The sequence below is a fragment of the Hyperoodon ampullatus genome, assembly GCF_949752795.1.
Source record: "Hyperoodon ampullatus genome assembly, chromosome: 6".
In the NCBI taxonomy this organism is placed as follows: Eukaryota; Metazoa; Chordata; class Mammalia; order Artiodactyla; family Ziphiidae; genus Hyperoodon; species Hyperoodon ampullatus.
In genome coordinates, this window is record NC_136919.1 from 107259196 (window position 1) to 107277103 (window position 17908).

Below are 17908 nucleotides of genomic sequence, written 5' to 3' on the forward strand. Positions count from 1 at the left end.
GACTGAAAGCTGAGACATGTATACACAGTGTAGGATGGAAACTTCTAGAAGAGGGAACACCTTGGTGAGCAGGTGAACCTGGGCAGCAAAGGCTTCAGTGGGTGGGTGTGCAGCAGCAAGAGGGAAGTTTGGCACTTTTTTTTTTTTTTCTTAAAAGAACTAACTCATTCCTTTGAGGCCGGTTCATGAGAACCAGAAGCAATGGTGCTTGCAGTCACAGGAATAGGTTGGATTTCCTTGGAAGGAGAGGAGAATGTTCCAACAGTGAAGGTTTTCTTCAGCCTGATGAAGAGGTAGTGAGACTTCACTTCCCCAAAGTAAAGCTGACTGAGCCTCGCTTGGGGGAAAGTACTCCTGGGAGCCCCCAGCCCAGCCCAGGTCTTCCTTGTCCACTGCAGGCTGGAACCTATCTCAATGCCTGAAGGCCTGTCGCCTGCTTCTTCATGTTGTCACCTGCATCTTCAAACCAAGTCCTTCCATGCTTCCCATCTCTCCGAAGCCACCTTCAGCCACGTCTCTTCTTGCCTCCAACCAGAGAGAATTCTCTGCTTTTAAGGGTGCATGTGATTAGACTGGGCCTGCTTGGCTAACCCAGGACAATCTCTTATCTGATCTAATCCCTCTTAAAGCCTATAACCATACTCACCTCTACAGGGTCCTTTTCACTCATTTGCAGACAACTTTGGGGGTCTTCTGCCTCTCTCTCCTCCATCTGCTTGTCTGGGAGGCAGCCGCACTGACTATGGCCTCTACAGGGGAGTTTCCTGCACCATCCACCACGACCCTGCAGTTAATCCAGTAGAAGGGGGAAGAGGGCACTGAGCCTTCTCTCAAGATGCAGTTGAGGAAATGTGACCAACAGAATGAGTTTTGATGTTCACTTTCCCTGAAAAACAAATATAACGGATGGATTTTTGATGAGCAAATCATGAAAATCATGGCTGGATTCAGAGCGTGCCTCATCTCTTTAAAGCTCGAGCTATTTTGAAATGACAGGCTTCCCTCTTTAAAAAGACACTAGAAGTCAGCACAAGGAGCCTCTGTGTCTAAAAGAACATGTGTGTGGACAGGGTGCATTAGAGGGATGAGAAGTTCCTGTCCTGGGGGACCATTCCAGCGCTCATTGCCTTCGTAAGGATAAGATTCATTTAAAAGGCAAAACCCCACAAACTCAAATGTGGTCAAACTGTTGCCGAAAGTAGAGGTGACGTCTGAGGTGAAGGAAACAGAAGTCTGTGGTTTGGTAGCTGTTTTCATGATGAGTGATGTTATTTCTCCAGAAAAGCTCTGCAGTCAGTTCCATTTTGCTATTGGGCAGCTTCAGGAACTAATTCAGCTGTGGTTTCGTGTCTGATCTTGGTGGTACTCTTGTTTTTTTGTTCCATCGTCATGGTCACAGCCCAACAATTTTTGGAGAAAGGGGGAGAGCAGATCTCAGTTATCTATTGCTGTGTAACAAATCACCCCAAACTCGATGTCTTAACTCCACCATTCTATTAAACTAGCCCTGAGAGTTGGCCGGGGCCAGCCACAAGGTCCTCCTGCCACCTCCCTTGGGACCTCTGTGCTGGCAGGTCATGGCCAAATCACCTGGCAAATCACATGACAGGGACATGTGACAGCTGGGCCTCTCTTTCTCCTTGTGGCCTCAGGGCCCCTCTGTGGGGTCTCTCCAATGGGTAAGTGGACTTTTTTTTTTTAAATTTATTTTTGGCTGTATAGGGTCTTCATTGCTGCACATGGGCTTTCTCTAGTTGCAGCGAGCGGGGGCTGCTCTTCGTCGCGGCGCGTGGGCTTCTTATTGCGGTGGCTTCTCTTGTTGCGGAACATGGGCTCTAGGCCTGTGGACTTCAGTAGCTGTGGTCCACGGGCTTAGTTGCTCCATGGAATGTGGGATCTTCCTGGACCAGGGATTGAACCTGTGTCCCCTGCATTGGCAGGCAGATTCTTAACCACTGCGCCACCAGGGAAGTCCCAGGTGGACTACTTAAATCAACGTTTGGCAAATTTTCTGTAGAGGGCCAGATAGTAAATAGTTTAGGTCTTGTGGCCACATGGCCTCTGTCATCAGTACTCTGTAGCAGAAGCAGCTACAGACAATGCATAAATGCGTGAGCATGACTTTGTTACAATAAAACTTTATTTACAAAAACAGGTGGGGGGGCAGTTTTAGCGGGGGCCGTAGTTTGCTGCCTCCTCTCTTACATGGTCACCCAGGACTCCTGAGAACATGAAAGAAGACACTGATGAGCCTTCTTTGGCCTGGGCTGGGCTCTGGCACAGCCCGCCTTCATGGGGGGGGGTACTTCCGGGGGCAGGGTCCCTGGGCATCCCTGGGGGCACACTTCCCCAGGGGCAGGGAGATGCAAGGGTCCCCCCTGGTGACTGATCGTAAAGAAACATTGGTATGTGCAGTCCTCATATTTAAACCAAGGAACAGAATTCACCTGTTGAATGAGCATTCTCTAAGCCTGTGGTGTGTATTGCTTACTGTGAGTTACTAGAATGAAAACTCCAGGGCTTGATGACTGTTAAGCGCTGCACTATCAAGTGAAAGAACGTTAGATCACCCAGTTTCATGGTGAGAATGCTGTCATCTCTGCCCCTTCCTCTAGCTGATTACTTTTGTACTTGGATATGGGATATAGAAACCCTAGGTGACAGTTACGCTCAGAGATTGCAGCCATCTGGGCCGCCCTGACAATCGCATTTTGTTGGGGTCCAGATGGACCTCGCTTGTGTTCTGCCTCCTCCTGCTCCACCTCTGTTACTCAGTGCCCCAGGCTAGCGTGTGGATAATCCGGTGTCCAAGGAGCAGCTGTTAGAGGGCTAAGCGTCCCTAGTCTCGTGGGGAAGTCCCCTGACTCTTGCCTGCGCTGTTTCACAAGCCTCACCTGACTAGCCTCCAGCTGTCCCCCCCGCCACTGCAGTGCCATCTATGTGCTTGGTTTTATAACATACTGGATCATGCTGCTCCCTATTGGATAAATCCCTAACTGTTCCTCACCACCTGAACATAGGCTCCGTCTGAGGTTGGTGCTCCAGGCCCTCTGTATCCCCACTTTACTTGCCTTCCCACCCTTCCAGTGCATGCTGATGCTGCCCTGGACTCTTCAGTATTCCCCAAGGAGACTGGACCCTTCTGCTTTCTCAAGTTTAGTCCAAGCCTCCAGTCACTTCCCACATTTGCAGGTGATTCTCCAAATCCCAACCTAAACGCCCCTTCCTCCAGGAAGTCCTCCCTAGTTCTCCTAGTTGGATCAAATGCTCCTTCCTGAAAGAACACTAGCACAAAGGAGAAAGAGAGAGAGAGAGAGAAAGAGAAGGGAAAAAAAGGAAAAGCAGATCCTAGGTATTTTACTGAAACGTATCCTGGATGCCCCATGAGTACATTCACACATGAACTTAGTAGAACACATTTACCTTCACGGAACACAAGAAAGTATAAATGAAAATCCTAAGTGATCATTTCTGATGCTTAATGATTCATCTCTTGCCTGGTGAGCACTTTGTGCCTCACAGAAGTGTTTCTGAAGTGGTTCCCAAGTTGCTGGCTGTCATTTCCATGTAGTGTGTGTGTGTGTGTGTGTTTGTGTGTGTGTGTGTGTGTGTGTGTATGTGTGATGCATTAAAGATCAGGCCAGCATCTAAATTCCATGCTGCTCTTAATTTCCCCAAAACTTTCTTACAGATCAACAGCAAGCCTTTTTAAAAACCAACCAACCAACCAACCAGAAAGGCAGAAGGATCACCTTTGTCCTGAAAAGGAGCCATCATACCTTCCTTGTAGCTAAAAAGTATAGAAAGAAGGCCCATTTGCCCGGGGTTAGGGAGTACATGAACTCCTGTTTTGCTTTTTATATAAGGAGGTTTGGGCAGATGGCTGAGCCAGGTGGAGGTAGAGAAGGGAGTCGAGCTCTAGTGGACGGGAGGGTCCCTGCTGTCCAGGACTTGGAGTGAGAACAGGCTCTCAGGGTGACTGGGAGAAGGGGCTTGCCATACTTGGGGAACGCCGGTGAATGTGACATAGGATGACTGGTGATCTCAGGTGAAACAACAGCACGAAGGAGTCCCGAGACCTAGGGGTCAGCCTGGACACATCCCCTTTCCTGGATCGCACTCCCACCACTGTGCGCACACCCTCTTACTGTCTCTCATTTTCTGCATCTTTCCTCCCTGTGCCCACCTGACCCAGCCAGAGGACTCACCTGTTTCTTCAGATTTACCCAAGTGGGAGGGTGGTGTTCATGGGAGAGCTTCAGGAGGGAGACAAAGTTTACTGATGGTCTGGGGACTTATCACAGTGGTGCTTTTCAAAATGTGGAACAGGATCCACGAATGGGTCATGAAATTAACTTGTGGACTGCGATTGACTTTAAAAAAATGGGCAATGAACTGAATAGACATTTTCACTAGTCATTACAGAAATGCAAATCAAAACCACAATGAGATAACACCTCTTGTTTGTTAGAATGGCCATGATTAGCAAGACAAGATATAATAGATGCTGGTGAGGATGTGGAGAAAAGGGAACCCTTGTGCACTGTTGGAGGGATTGTAAATCGGTGCAGCCACTGTGGAAAAGAGTATGGAGGGACCTCAGAACATTAAAAATAGAACTACTATATGATCCAGCAATTCCACTTCTGGGAATATATCCAAAGGAAACAAAAACACTAACTTAAGAAGATATCTGCACCCCCATGTTCACAGCAGCATTATTTACAATAGCCAAGACACGGAAACAACCTAAATGTCCATCGGTGGATGAATGGATAGAGAAGTTGTGGTATATATATATATATATACAATGGAATATTAATCAGCCATAAAAAAAGAAACCTTGCCATATGCAACAACATGGATGGACCTTGAAAGCATTATGCTAAGTGAAATAAGTCAGACAGAGAAAGACAAATATTGTATGATCTCACTTATATGTGAAATCTAAAAGTAAAAAACCCCAACACACCAAACTCAGAAAAAGAAATCAGATCTGTGGTTACCAGAAGCAGAGGGTAGGGGGAGAGAGAACTGAAGAAAGGTGGTGAAAAGGTACAAACTTCTACTTATAAGATAAGCACTAGGGATGTAATGCACAACATAATGAATAGAGCTGACACTGCTATGTGATATGTAGGAAAGTAGTTAAGACAGTAGATCCTGAGAGTTTTTATCACAAGGAAAAAATATTTTTTTCTGTTTCTTTATTCTTTTTCTTGTACCTTTATGAGGTGATGGATACTAAATAAACTCATTATACTAATCATTTCACAATATATGTAAGCCAAAACGTTATGTTGTACATCTTAAGCTTCTACAGTGATGTATGTCAATTATATCTCAATAAAACTGGGGACAAATGAAGTAAATTAAAAACAATAGACTGCCTAATGATAAGTTTTTTGTCTTAACATTTTCTGCTTTCTCCATCATCATCTCTACCATATTGTGTCAAAATATCTGTTTCTAGGGCTTCCCTGGTGGCGCAGTGGTTGAGAGTCCGCCTGCCGATGCAGGGGACACGGGTTCGTGCCCCGGTCCAGGAGGATCCCACATGCCGCGGAGCGGCTGGGCCCGTGAGCCATGGCCACTGGGCCTGTGCGTCCGGAGCCTGTGCTCCGCAATGGGAGAGGCCACAGCAGTGAGAGGCCCGTGTACCGCAAAAAATAAATAAATAAATAAATAAGGTATCTGTTTCTAAAGGAGATAGTCTTACAGCTTTGTGTACCTTGAGATGCTCTCTTCTCTCATTTTCTCTGATATCTTCTCTCTCTTGGGTGCTCACCCCTAGTTCCTAGAACGGGTGAGCTTGGACTTCTCACTCTCTCCTTCCATGTTGCGCTCAGGGCTTCTTCCTGGGCTGTCTTCCCCTTTCTAGTTCTGCTCTTGGCCTGCTGATCCTGGCCAGTGAGCTGAGTCCCCGGAGTCCCCCAGTCCTGCCTTTCTCGGGAGGCCAGCCCCATGCGTCCAGCAGCCTCACGCATGTCCCTTGGATGCCCCAAAGGGGTCTGCATCTGAGCGCCACCTCTTTCTGGCCATTCTGTTTCCCCCCTGCCTTCTCCCGCTTGGCAAGAAGTGCACAGTATCCATCAAGTTGCTCGCACCCAAGCCTAGATCTCTCATCTCCACTGAACCCTCACCAGATCTCATTCTTTCACCTCTTTGGTGTCCCTCATGGAATGCATCCTCTTGTCTCTGCCCAGCCCCACCCCAGCCTGGACCCACATCATATCTCTGGTGGAGGATGCTGGGCTGCCACACTGGCTTCCTTTCCTCCCATCTCATCCTCCAGCCATGCTGCAGAATTCTCGTCCTCAAGGCAAATCTGGGTTGTCAGTGGGTGCTTGTACCATTTGTGAAAGTGACGCTGTGGATCAGATGGTCACTCAGTGCCAAAGAATCACAGCCATGACTGTTGTAACTTACAAGGGCATGCTCCTCTACTGCACAGGGGTCTTGGGGCCTCTCTTTGTCCATCTGATCAAGTTAGCAACACTCAGTGGCACCAGCATTGTGTGCCTCTGGAATGAATTGACACAAAGGCTCCGGTGTCGTCTATGAAGTGGTCTGGACAAAAATCTTTAACTTGAATCTCATGAAGTCTCCAGATTAGCTTTCAGTTTATAAGAAATACAAGGAATAAAGAAACAAACCGAATGGCACCACGGGAAAATGGTGAGAAATATCCAGAATGTGGTGCCTCCTTCAATGTTCCAGTGACCCGGACTCTTCAGGAAGTCAATATATTAGGACAAGAGTGTGGTTCTAGATTGCGAGGGAGTCCCGACCTCCAAAGGTAGCGGGTGAACTTAGATGGCATCCTGGAGACACATCTCCTTAACTCTAAAGCACGTTCTGAGGACAGCTGGGGAGGTTTGAACATGGACTGGGCAGCATAATGTCAGCGGGGAGTGCTAAGGTGGGAGAAGCTCCTTATTCTTCTGTGACATGTGTTGGGTGTTTAAAGTAAATGGTGATGCATAAAGAAGAGACTTATGGCTGCCAAGGTTGGGGGGTGGGGGTGAGGAAGGGATGGGCTGGGAGTTTGGGATTAGCAGATGCAAACTATTACATATAGAATGGATAAACAACAAGGTCTTACTGTATAGCACAGGGAACTATATTCAACATCCTGTGATAAACCATAATGGAAAAGAATATGAAAAAGAATGCGTATATATGTATAACTGAATCACTTTGCTGTACAGCAGAAATTAACACAACATTGTAAATCAACTATACTTTAATAAAATAGATTTAAAAAAAGAGGTAAATGGCCATGATGTCTGCTGCTTACTTGCAAATGACTCAGTAAACAAACAAACAGATACCTCCTCCATGCACTCTCAATGCCCACAAAAATAGATGCAGGAAAATGTAAGCAGTTATTGAATCTACACTCACATAATCTTTGGGTACTATTTTTCAACTTTTCTGTATATTTGAAATTATATAACAATAAAATGTTGGGGGAAAAATAAAATGCAAAAGAAAGCCTGCTGGTCCTAGGACTGGAAACCTTCAGAGGCCTCAGGGTCCTAATGTGTTAGGCTGGCCTGGCCTGGCCTGACCTGCTGACAGCCTCGCCTTTCCGTCCCTCACACCGGGCCTGCCATGCTTGGCCTCTCCCACCAGCCTGAAATCATGCTGTTGCTATTTCTGCCAGGTCTTTGCCTGCACCGTTCTCTCTGCTGGGAGTGCCCGTCTTCAGTCACGCTCCTAACTGGGCGCTGTCACGTTGACCCCCAAAGCGTTTACTTCTCAGAACATACTAGACATTTGGTTCCATACACTGGAAACTGTCGGGGGGCCTATACTGTGTGCCCAGTACCCAGCACATGCATGGTCTACAGCAGCAGAACTTGCAGCAGAAGTGAAACACTACTTTGCACTTGGCTGTGGTCTGGGGAGATACGTGACTCAAGAACCTGCCTTTCTGTATATTTTGAAAAGCAGGGCTGGCTCTGTGACAGCAGCAAGGTGCTGCCAAAGCCTCTGGAGTGGGGAGAGATGAGCAGCTGGCGTCTTCTGGAGGTGATTTAGGGCCCCAGTCTTCCTCTGAGTTGGGCCAAACAAGTCTGGACCGGGAAGAGTGACAGAAAGGCCTTCAGATACCTCTAACAATTCTGAGTTTGAGGGGTGGGGACTGCCTCAAGCCTTGGGGCAAGTGTGGGGTTTTATTTGTATTGCTGAGTAGAAGATAATTTTTATGTGTTGTGTCAACAAGGTAAAATATGAAGACCTTATTTTTATTGGCAAGCAAGTAAGACAGCACTGGAGCCAAAGGACAAGTTTGTGCATAGATGGATGGATGGATGGAAGATGGGTGGATGGATGACTGGATATAAGTAGATCTAGATCCAGCTGTATACAGCTGTGTATATTAATGCTGGATATTTTGGCTCCTATAAAATGAGAGAATATCTTACCTACTGATTTGTGTCCCAGCTCTCCAAATGTGCAAGGGCCTGAAAAATCAACTCTAAATTTTTTGCCAAAAATATTTATACTGTGGTGGATTCAGGGTTTAGCCTGGTGAGTCTCACCCCAGAGGCAAATACCCAAACTAAGTTCTCCAAAGATAATTATTTTGTTAGGATTCCATTTCATAATAGTATAAGCTCAGGCATATCCCAAGAGTTCCCCTTTTGGGGTTTAGGCGGTTCAGGGGTGTAGTCATTGTATTGGGACTGTGTTTATTGTTGATTTGGCTTCTGAAGTGTGAGCAGTTAGGCTTTTGAGGCTGATCAAGTTAAAGATCCTAGGATATCAGCTCACCAGCTGTGGCTTGTATATGTGCACTGATAAATAGCTGATGGGAAGCGTCCAAGAACAAAAAGTTTAGTCTGATTCTATGGTCTCCTCTGTGGTGGGGGAAGGAGCCTGGAAACAGGTGACTATGGACTGGACAGCTGACTCAACCGGCACCTGGGTGACTCAAGCAGCACCACTGTGGCCCATCTGAGGATAATGGCAAGAGCAGGCATGGAGAGGAGGGTAGAGAGCCAGGAGCAGAAGTCTTGCTATGAACAGCCGAGGAGGCATTAGTCACGTGTGGGCAGCAAGGGAAAGGGTGGCATGGTTGTCCAAGGAGCTGGAGTTTTAGGGAGGAAGCAGAAGAAATGGTCTGGAGGGTGTGTGAGTAGTTTCCTGTGTCAACTTGGCTAAAGTACCATCTGTTCAATCAAATACCAATCTAGGTTCTGCTGTGGAGGTATTGGGGAGATGTAGTTAGCATCAACCGTCAGTTGACTTTAAGGAGATTGCCCTTGATATGTGGGTGTGCCTCATCCAATTCACTGAAGGCCATAAAAACTGAGGTTTCCCAAAGAAGAAGACATTCTGTTTCAAGACTGCAGTATCAGCTCCTGCCTGAGTTCCCAGCCTCTGGCCTGCCCTACGGAATGAAGACTTGCCAGCCATCAAGAGCCTGTGAACTCATTCCTTGAAATAAATCTCTTTACATACATATACATATATCTACATATATATATGTATGTCTCTATATGGCTCTATATATCTATATATAGATATAGATGATATAGAAAGAGATGCAGATATAGATGCAGATATAGATCTCCTATTAACTCTGTTTCTCTGGAGTGCCCGCACTGATTGGAGGGAGGGCGAGGATCAAGGAGGAAATAACCTCACGTCCTGACTCCTGGGTGGTGCCCAGAACACACTAAAGAATGGTCTGAGTTTGAGAGGTCTGTAGGTGAAGCTCGCTCTTTCCCTGAACAGCCACACCCATTCTTGGCCCCAACTCTTCACACACATCTCTCTTCTCTCTGAAATTTGCCTACGCTCCATCCATGCGTTCAGCCAGCAAAACTTTAGTGAGCACTTTCTATGTTATGGGCACCATGCTAGACAGTGGAGAGATTTCAGTTAAAAGGCGCAGTGCAGTGTCCTTTCCCTTTTGCCTCAACTTCGTGGCTTGCTTGTTGAGACCCAGTTCCAGTGCTGGTCCCCAGGAGACTTTTCGTTGCCCCTGAGACAGAGTCACGCTCCACCTGTGGCAGTACAGCCCTCTGCCTGTCCTTCTGTCCTGGCACCCATCACCTTGTATTGCAGTTGGTGGTTCAAGTGTCTGCCTCTTCCTCAGCTCCACTGAGTGGGACCTTCCTCTAGAAGTTTCCTGACGGATCCTGCAATGCTATCCCATTCTCTCCAGCAGACTTCTATGCCAATGACTGCAATGTCTACTGACTCCCGTTGAATAAAGGAGTACATTTTCCTTCACAGACCATAAGCACCTAAAAAGCAGATACTGATCTCACTTGTTGGGCCAAATACGCTGGTTATGTTACGGTGACGAGTAGCCCCAAAGTCTTAGCCACTTCAGATGGCTCATGCTGCCTGTCTACCATAGGTTAAAGGGGAACTTTGTTCATTGTGACCAGTCACTTGGTCACCTAGGCTGATGGGACAGCTACTGTTTCAATGCTGCCATCACCCAGGAGTGGTCAGGAGGGATCAAGAAATGCTACCCTAGCATGTGCTCCAGGGGAAGAGCTGGGGATATACTTGATGACCAGCATTGATCCCTACCTGCTTGGTTTGATCCTAGGGGCTAGCACAGTACCTGCAATTACTAACTAAATTCATCCATGAGCATCTCAAAAGCAGAAACTGAAATGATTCATCTGTATGGCCCAAGCATCTAGCAAAATGTCTGTCACTTCATAAAGGCGCCATCAATTGTTGACTGACTAAGGGGTAACAAGCATGTACTAACCTTTTAGCTACTCCAAGGGTTTCTGAGATGTGAGTGACTGTTGGAGGTCTACATTGTGGGCGAGACTACATTTGCATCCGGTGTTTTCAGAGGCAGCATGGCAAGGTGGTGAGAGTGTGGACTTTGCATCACACTTCTGCTCTACCTACCTGCGGGCTCTTGCTGACTTGCTTAGCTGTTTGAACTTCAGTTATCACCTGTAAGGAAGGGTGTTCCCAAGACACCCATGCTGCACTGGTCGCTGATGGGCTACAGGCTGTCCTAAACATCTACCGCTATTGCTCAGGTGCCCAGAAGCCCACAGTCCAGAAGCTGCTGTTGAAACCTCCCCAGCGCTGTTGAATGTAGCCACCTGTAGTTACAGCTGGAGTCCTGCTTTGAGCCATGCTGCTGTGAGAGGCTGAGTTTCCTGAAGCTGCCAGAACAAAGTACCACAAACAGGGTGACTTAAAACCTCAGACATTTCTTCTCCCACAGTTCTGGAGGCCAGAAGTCAGAAATCAAGCTGTCGGCAGGGCCATGCACCCTCTGAAGGCTCTAGGGAAGGATCCTTCCTTACCTCTTCCAGCTTGTGTTGCTGGTCATCCTTGGCATCACTCCAATCTGTGTCTCCATAGTCACATGGTGTCTTTCTGTGGTTCTATGTCCAAATTTCCCTCTTCATATAAGGACACCAGTCATAGTGGATTTACGACCCACCCTAGTTGAGCATGACCTCATCTTAACTTGATTACATCTGAAGACCCTATTTCCAAATAAGGTCATATTCACAGGTTCTGGGTGGACATTAATTTTGAGGGGGACACTATTCAACCCATATAAAAGTTTTGCCAGGAGCAGAACAAAAGGGCCTTTTGTTTCCCCTTTCCTTTTGATCTCCCACCAATGGTTCATCAGGAAGCCAGCTGGCAGGTGTCCAGGGCAGGTGGTCTGCAGACTTCCATCCCTTTAGCTACAGAGGCCAGCACAAGAGGATGGAAAGGATTGAGAGTCAACGGGTAAATAATTGGCCTGTGTAATGCCAGGAATGGAGACCATGATCATTAGCTCAGCTCCAGACCAAGGGTATTAGAAGAAAGCCAGTTCCCAGTGTGAGAGCATTTTCTCAGCATCTTTTAAGACAGCTTCCAGGTGTACCTGATCAGAGGCTCAGTGTGTTACCTTAATAATGGTACTGAATTCTTCCATAAACACGTTTCATGTATCTTCTCCTTTGCCCTTCACACATGTCAGCATGTACATATCTTCTCAAAACTATTGGTCCACAGTTTCTGTCTGTGTTTCAGTGGACACAGAGCAGAGCGGGACTCAACTCAGTACTTGCTTGCTTCCTGCTCTGAGTGGCAACCCTGCTGCGTAACTTGTCCTACTGTCAACTAAACTGCGCTCCATTTCTTAAAGCTCCCTAGAGTCTGGAATAAACGAAGATCTGAACATTTTAGAGGAGTGATATACGAGCAAACGCCAAATATTTACACTATACAGGAATCAAAATTAAAGCTGACCCTGGGAGCCATGACCATAGCATTATTTCTATTACTGTTTTATCATATAAACGATCAATGCTCATTAAAAAATTTAAAATCCAGAAAAATTCAGAAAAGAAAATTGAAATTCGTGGTTAACATAATGATGCTTCCCTCCTACCCCCACGTGATTTTCCAGCGCTCGGTAATTTTTGAATAAAAAAATAAGTAGACATATAGAAAAAAAACCTAGCCCTTGAAAAAAATAGCTGGGGTTTGCTGACAGTTAATGGAGGGCAAGAAAGAGATGCAACTGGAAAAGTGTTAGAGGGATCCAGGAAAAGGTCTTCTGAAAAAAGGAATAAATATGAACTTTACAAGTAATTTTAGAACTTCAAAGATATGGCAATGAACCAATACTCTTTAAGCAAATAGTAAATGATTTACTCACCCAGGATTCACTTAGGAATAAAATTAATTATCCAAAAGTAAGTAGGAGTCCAAAAAGGTCGTCTGAGCCACCAAATCAATGTCACTAAAATCCATGTCCTGAAGTCTATGCTTTTTGTTTTTCTTTCTTTTTTATTTGCTTTTTGTTTTCATATCAATATTTTAAATTGAAGTATAGTTAATTTACAAAGTTTTGTTAGTTTCAAGTGTACAGCAGTGATTCAGATATATGTGTGTGTGTGTGTGTGTGTGTGTATATATATATATATATTATTTATATATTCTTTTTCAGATTCTTTTCCATTATAGGTTATTACAAGATATTAAGTATAATTATCTGTGCTGTACAGTAGATCCTTGTTATTTACCCATTTTATATATAGTAGTGTGTATATGTTAATCCCAAATTCCTAATTTATCTCTCCTCACCCACCACCCTGCCATCTCCTTTGGTAACCATAAGTTTGTTTTCTAGGCCTGTGAGTTTATTTCTGTTTTGTAAATAAGTTCATTTGTATTTTTTTTTAGATTCCACTTATAAGTGATATCATATGGTATTTGTCTTTCTGTGTCTGACTTCACTTAGTATGATCATCTCTAGGTCCATCCATGTTGCTGCAAACAGCATTATTTCATTCTTTTTTTAATGGCTGAGTAATATTCCACTATATATATACCACATCTTTTTTATCCGTTCTTTGTGAATTTTATTTTTCAATCAGAGTAGATACCCTTCTGATACTCATTCTCAGGGTTGGTTTTAGTTCATTTTCTGTGCGTTTCTAACAAGGTTTCTGTTAGAATCCTATAGTCACAAACTGGAGCACAAACACCACTCTTAGCTCCAGATTCCTTGGCCATACTCAGAACAAGGCAGTGAGAGAAACGAAATAAAGACAAGATACAATCCCTATCAAAATGTCAAAGACATTTTTCAGAAAAATAGAACAAAAAATTCTAAAATTTATACAGAATCAAAAAGGCCCAGGATAGTCAAAGCAATCCTGAGAAAAAAACCCAACAAACCTGGAGGTATCACACTCCTTGATTTCAAACTATATTACAAAGCCATAGTACTCAAAACAACATGGTATTGGCAGAAAAACAGATACATAGATCAATGGAACAGAATTGAGAACCCAGAAATAAACCCATGCATATATGGACAAAGAAGCAAAGAATATACAATGGTGAAAGGATAGTCTCAATAAGTGTTGGGAAAACCAGACAGCTGCAATGTAAAAAAATATACCACTATCTCACACCGTACACAAAAATCAACTCAAATCTTACATTAAGGGCTTGAACGTAAGGCCTGAAATCATAAAGCTTCTAGAAGAAAACATAGGCAGTATGCTCTTTGACATTGATCTTAGCAATATCTTTTAGAATATGTGTCCTCAAGCAAGGGAAAAAAAAGCAAAAATAAACAAATGGGACTACATCAAATTAAAAAGATTCTTCACAGCAAAGGAAACCATCAACAGAACAAAAAGTCAACCTATCAAATGGGAGGGTATATTTGCAAATGATATATCCAATAAGAGGTTAATATCTAAAATATATAAAAACTCATACAACTCAACAATAAATAAACAAACAAGCTGATTAAAAAGTAGGTAGAGGAGCTGAGTAGACATTTTCCTGAAGAAGATGTACAGACAAACAACAAGCCCATGAAAAAGATGTTCAACATCACTAATTATTAGGAAAATGAAAATGAAAACCACACTGAGATATCACCTCACACCTGTTAGAATGGCTATTATCAAAAAGTCAAGAAATAACAAGTGTTGGTGAGGACGGGGAGAAAAGGGGACCCTCATACACTGTTGGTAGGAATGTAAACTGGTGCAATGACTGTGGAAAAGAGTATGAAGTTTCCTCAAAAAATTAAGAATAGAACTACATATGATTCCACTATCCCACTTTTGGGTGTTTATCCAAAAAATATGAAAACACTAATCTGAAAAGGTATATGCACTCCATGTACATCATGGCATTATTTACAACACCCAAGATATGAAAACATCCTAAGTGCTCATCAATGAATAAATGGATAAAAAAGGTGTGAGAAAAATAGACAGATATTGATAGATACTATATATATATATATATATATATATATATATATATATATATATATATATATAGTGGGATATTATTAAGCCATAAAAAGATGAAATCTTGGCATTTGCAACAACTTGGATGGACCTTGAGGGTATTATGCTAAGTGAAATAAGTCAGACAGAGAAAGATGTACACTGTATGATTTCACTCATTTGTAGAATATAGAAAACAAACAAACCGACAAACAAAATAGATGACAAGCATGTAGATAGGAGAACAGAGAAGTGGTTACCAGAGGGGAAGGGGTGGGGTGGTAGGTGAAATGGGTAAAGGGGATCAACTGTGTGGTGACAGATGGAAAATAAGTTTTTTGTGGTGTGTACGGTGTAGAGTTTACAGAAGTAGAAATATAATGTGGTACACGTGAAACTTATATAATGTTATAAACCAATGTTACCTCAATAAAAGATAAATTTTAAAGAAAAAATGTTTATGTCCTTTGTCTTAGCCATCCCTTTCTTTCAGAGACTATTCTTCAAAAAGAAGACTACCAATAAATAAGGCTATAGTTACTGTTTATGTGGCAAAAATATTGGAAATGATATGAATCCATTAATAGGAAAATGGCTGACAAAACTATAGTACAATCATAATATAGAATGTTGGAATATTATGTAGCTCTTTAAATATTAGGTCCAATTATATATCTCTATATCTAAGAAATACCCATGATGAATTGTTAAGTAAAAAAAGCAAGTTTCAGAGTAACACTTATGAGATAATTTTATCCCTTTGTAAAGGTAGGAAAGAAAACCACAGAAATGTGCGTACCCTTGTTTGATGAGCGTGGAGACAGGCAGAGATGCTGCCAGACAGTTGCTACCTGGTTGCCTCTGGGGTGGGAATGAAGTGTTGGGAGAAATGAGTTATTTGTTGCCATTTCCCTTATTCATGCTCTTTCTTTGACTTGTTACAATAAACACACAGTACTTTCATCACTGAACATAATCCAGTAACAACCTCTCTATGCACCTCTCAAACAAACAAAAAGTCTCAGTTCAATGCCTTGGGCTGGAGCCCCCAGGAAGCCTGGGGTGTGAAGAGGGGATGGAGAGAATGAAGATTCAGTCTTTGTTCAGGTAAGGAGAAAGCATACCTGAGTGCATCTGACATGGGTGACTTTATTTGTATTAACTTTTAAAATTTGATATAATTTTAGACTTACAGAAATGTAGCAAAAATAGTTCAGGGTAACTGTATATTCTTTACCCAGTTTCTTCTAATGTCAACATCTTACATAACCATGATCAAGATTAAGAAAGAACATGGCACAGCGCTGTGAACTAAACTACAGACTATTCAGATCTTCTCGTTCCCTACACTGCATTTAGCTCTTTCTTCTTCATTCCCTCCAATCTGTGACGGTTCCTCAGTGTTTCCTTGTCTTTCATGCCCTGACACTTTTGAAGAGCACTGGCCAGTTATTTTGTAGGATGTCCTTCAGTTTCGATTTGTGTGATGTTTTCTTATGATTTGACAGAAAGGTGATATCTCGTCCTCTGGGCAGCATGTCAGGGGTACATGATGTCACCATGTGTTATTATTGGTGATGTTAACCTTGGTCATTTGGTTAAGGAAACGTGTGCTGGATGTCTTAGCTTGATGGCCCAGGCTGTCCAGTGGAAATAGGCAAGCTACACAGATAATTTTAAATGTTCTAGTAGAATATTTATAAAGCCTTAATATATATGTAAATAATATATAAAATTTAATTTAAATATATACATATGCTAGTAAAAAATATACAAGTAAAAAAAGAAACAGGTGAAATTGATTATTTTTGTTGTGGTAAAAAATCCCACAAAATTTACCATTTTAGTCATTTTTAAGTGTATAACTCTGTGCTGTTAAATATTCACACTGTTGTGCAACCAACACCACCATCCATCTGAAGAATATTTTTTCATCTTTCCCAACTGAAACTCTATACCTCATTCATCTTCCCCTCTTTAACTACTAACCTCTATTCTACTTTCTGTCTCTATGAATTTGACTACTCCAGGTGCCTCATGTAAGTGGAATCATACAGTGTTTGTCCTTTTGTTTCTGGCTTCTTTCATTAGCATATTGTCCTCAAGGTACATCCAAGTTGGAACATGTGCCAGAACTCCCATCCTTTTAAAGGGAATGGGATATTCCCTTTAATTCTCTTTAATATTCCATTGTCTAGATATACTATATTTTCTTCATCCACTCATCCACAGATGTAAAATTGATTTTAAGAATATATTTTATTTAACCCCAGTTACCATGTAAATATGATCATTTCAACACGTAATCAATGTAAATGTTATTAACTAGATGTTTTACATTCTTTGTTTTGTACCAAGTCTTTGGGGTCCAGCGTGTATTGTAACACCTGGAGCACATCCCCATTTAGGTGCACATGGTCACATGTGGCCAGTGGCTAGTGCATGGGCACCGTGATTCTAGATTCTCTCGACTGAGCACTCCCTCCTGGAAGTTACAGTGGCATCCATGTAGGAGTGAGTGGTCTCCTGGAGGGCAGCACTTCTGTGTGGCTTCCAGAATTCAGCTAAGGTGAGTAGGATGGATCCACATCGACCTCCACTCCATCCTCCCATGGAGGACAGAGGCTGGGAGGCTAACACCTGCATTCCCTAGGTGTCCATGCACCTGGGGGTCCAGAGGCTCTCTCACAGCATTGGAAGCAGAAGAGAAGTGGGCTGCCATTTTTGCTGGCCAGCAGGGAAGAGTTTGGTTTTCTGTGGCAATCTTGGTGAAGGTCACCTTATCTGGTGCTGGCTCCCTGGGGTCATGGGCAGGGTGTTGTCCATCTTGTAGCTGCAGACAACGGCAAGTGCAGCATGTCCGGAGCTGGCAGCCTTAGTCGGGGCTTCCAGATGGGGCAGTGTGCTCTGGTTCTTACTGTAGAGGGGTCAGCAGCTCCCTTGCCAGGATAGGTTAGGCAACTTGCTTCTGGAAGCTATCCCACTAACCTTCTCATACATCCAAACCTACGTGAGGTGGCTTGAGTGAACTCTGCTCTTTGCAACATAGACACCACAACACACCTAGAACCTGTTGTGGGCTGAATGGTTGTGTCCCCCAAATTCACATATTGAAATTGCACCCCCCAATGTAATGATGGTTGGGA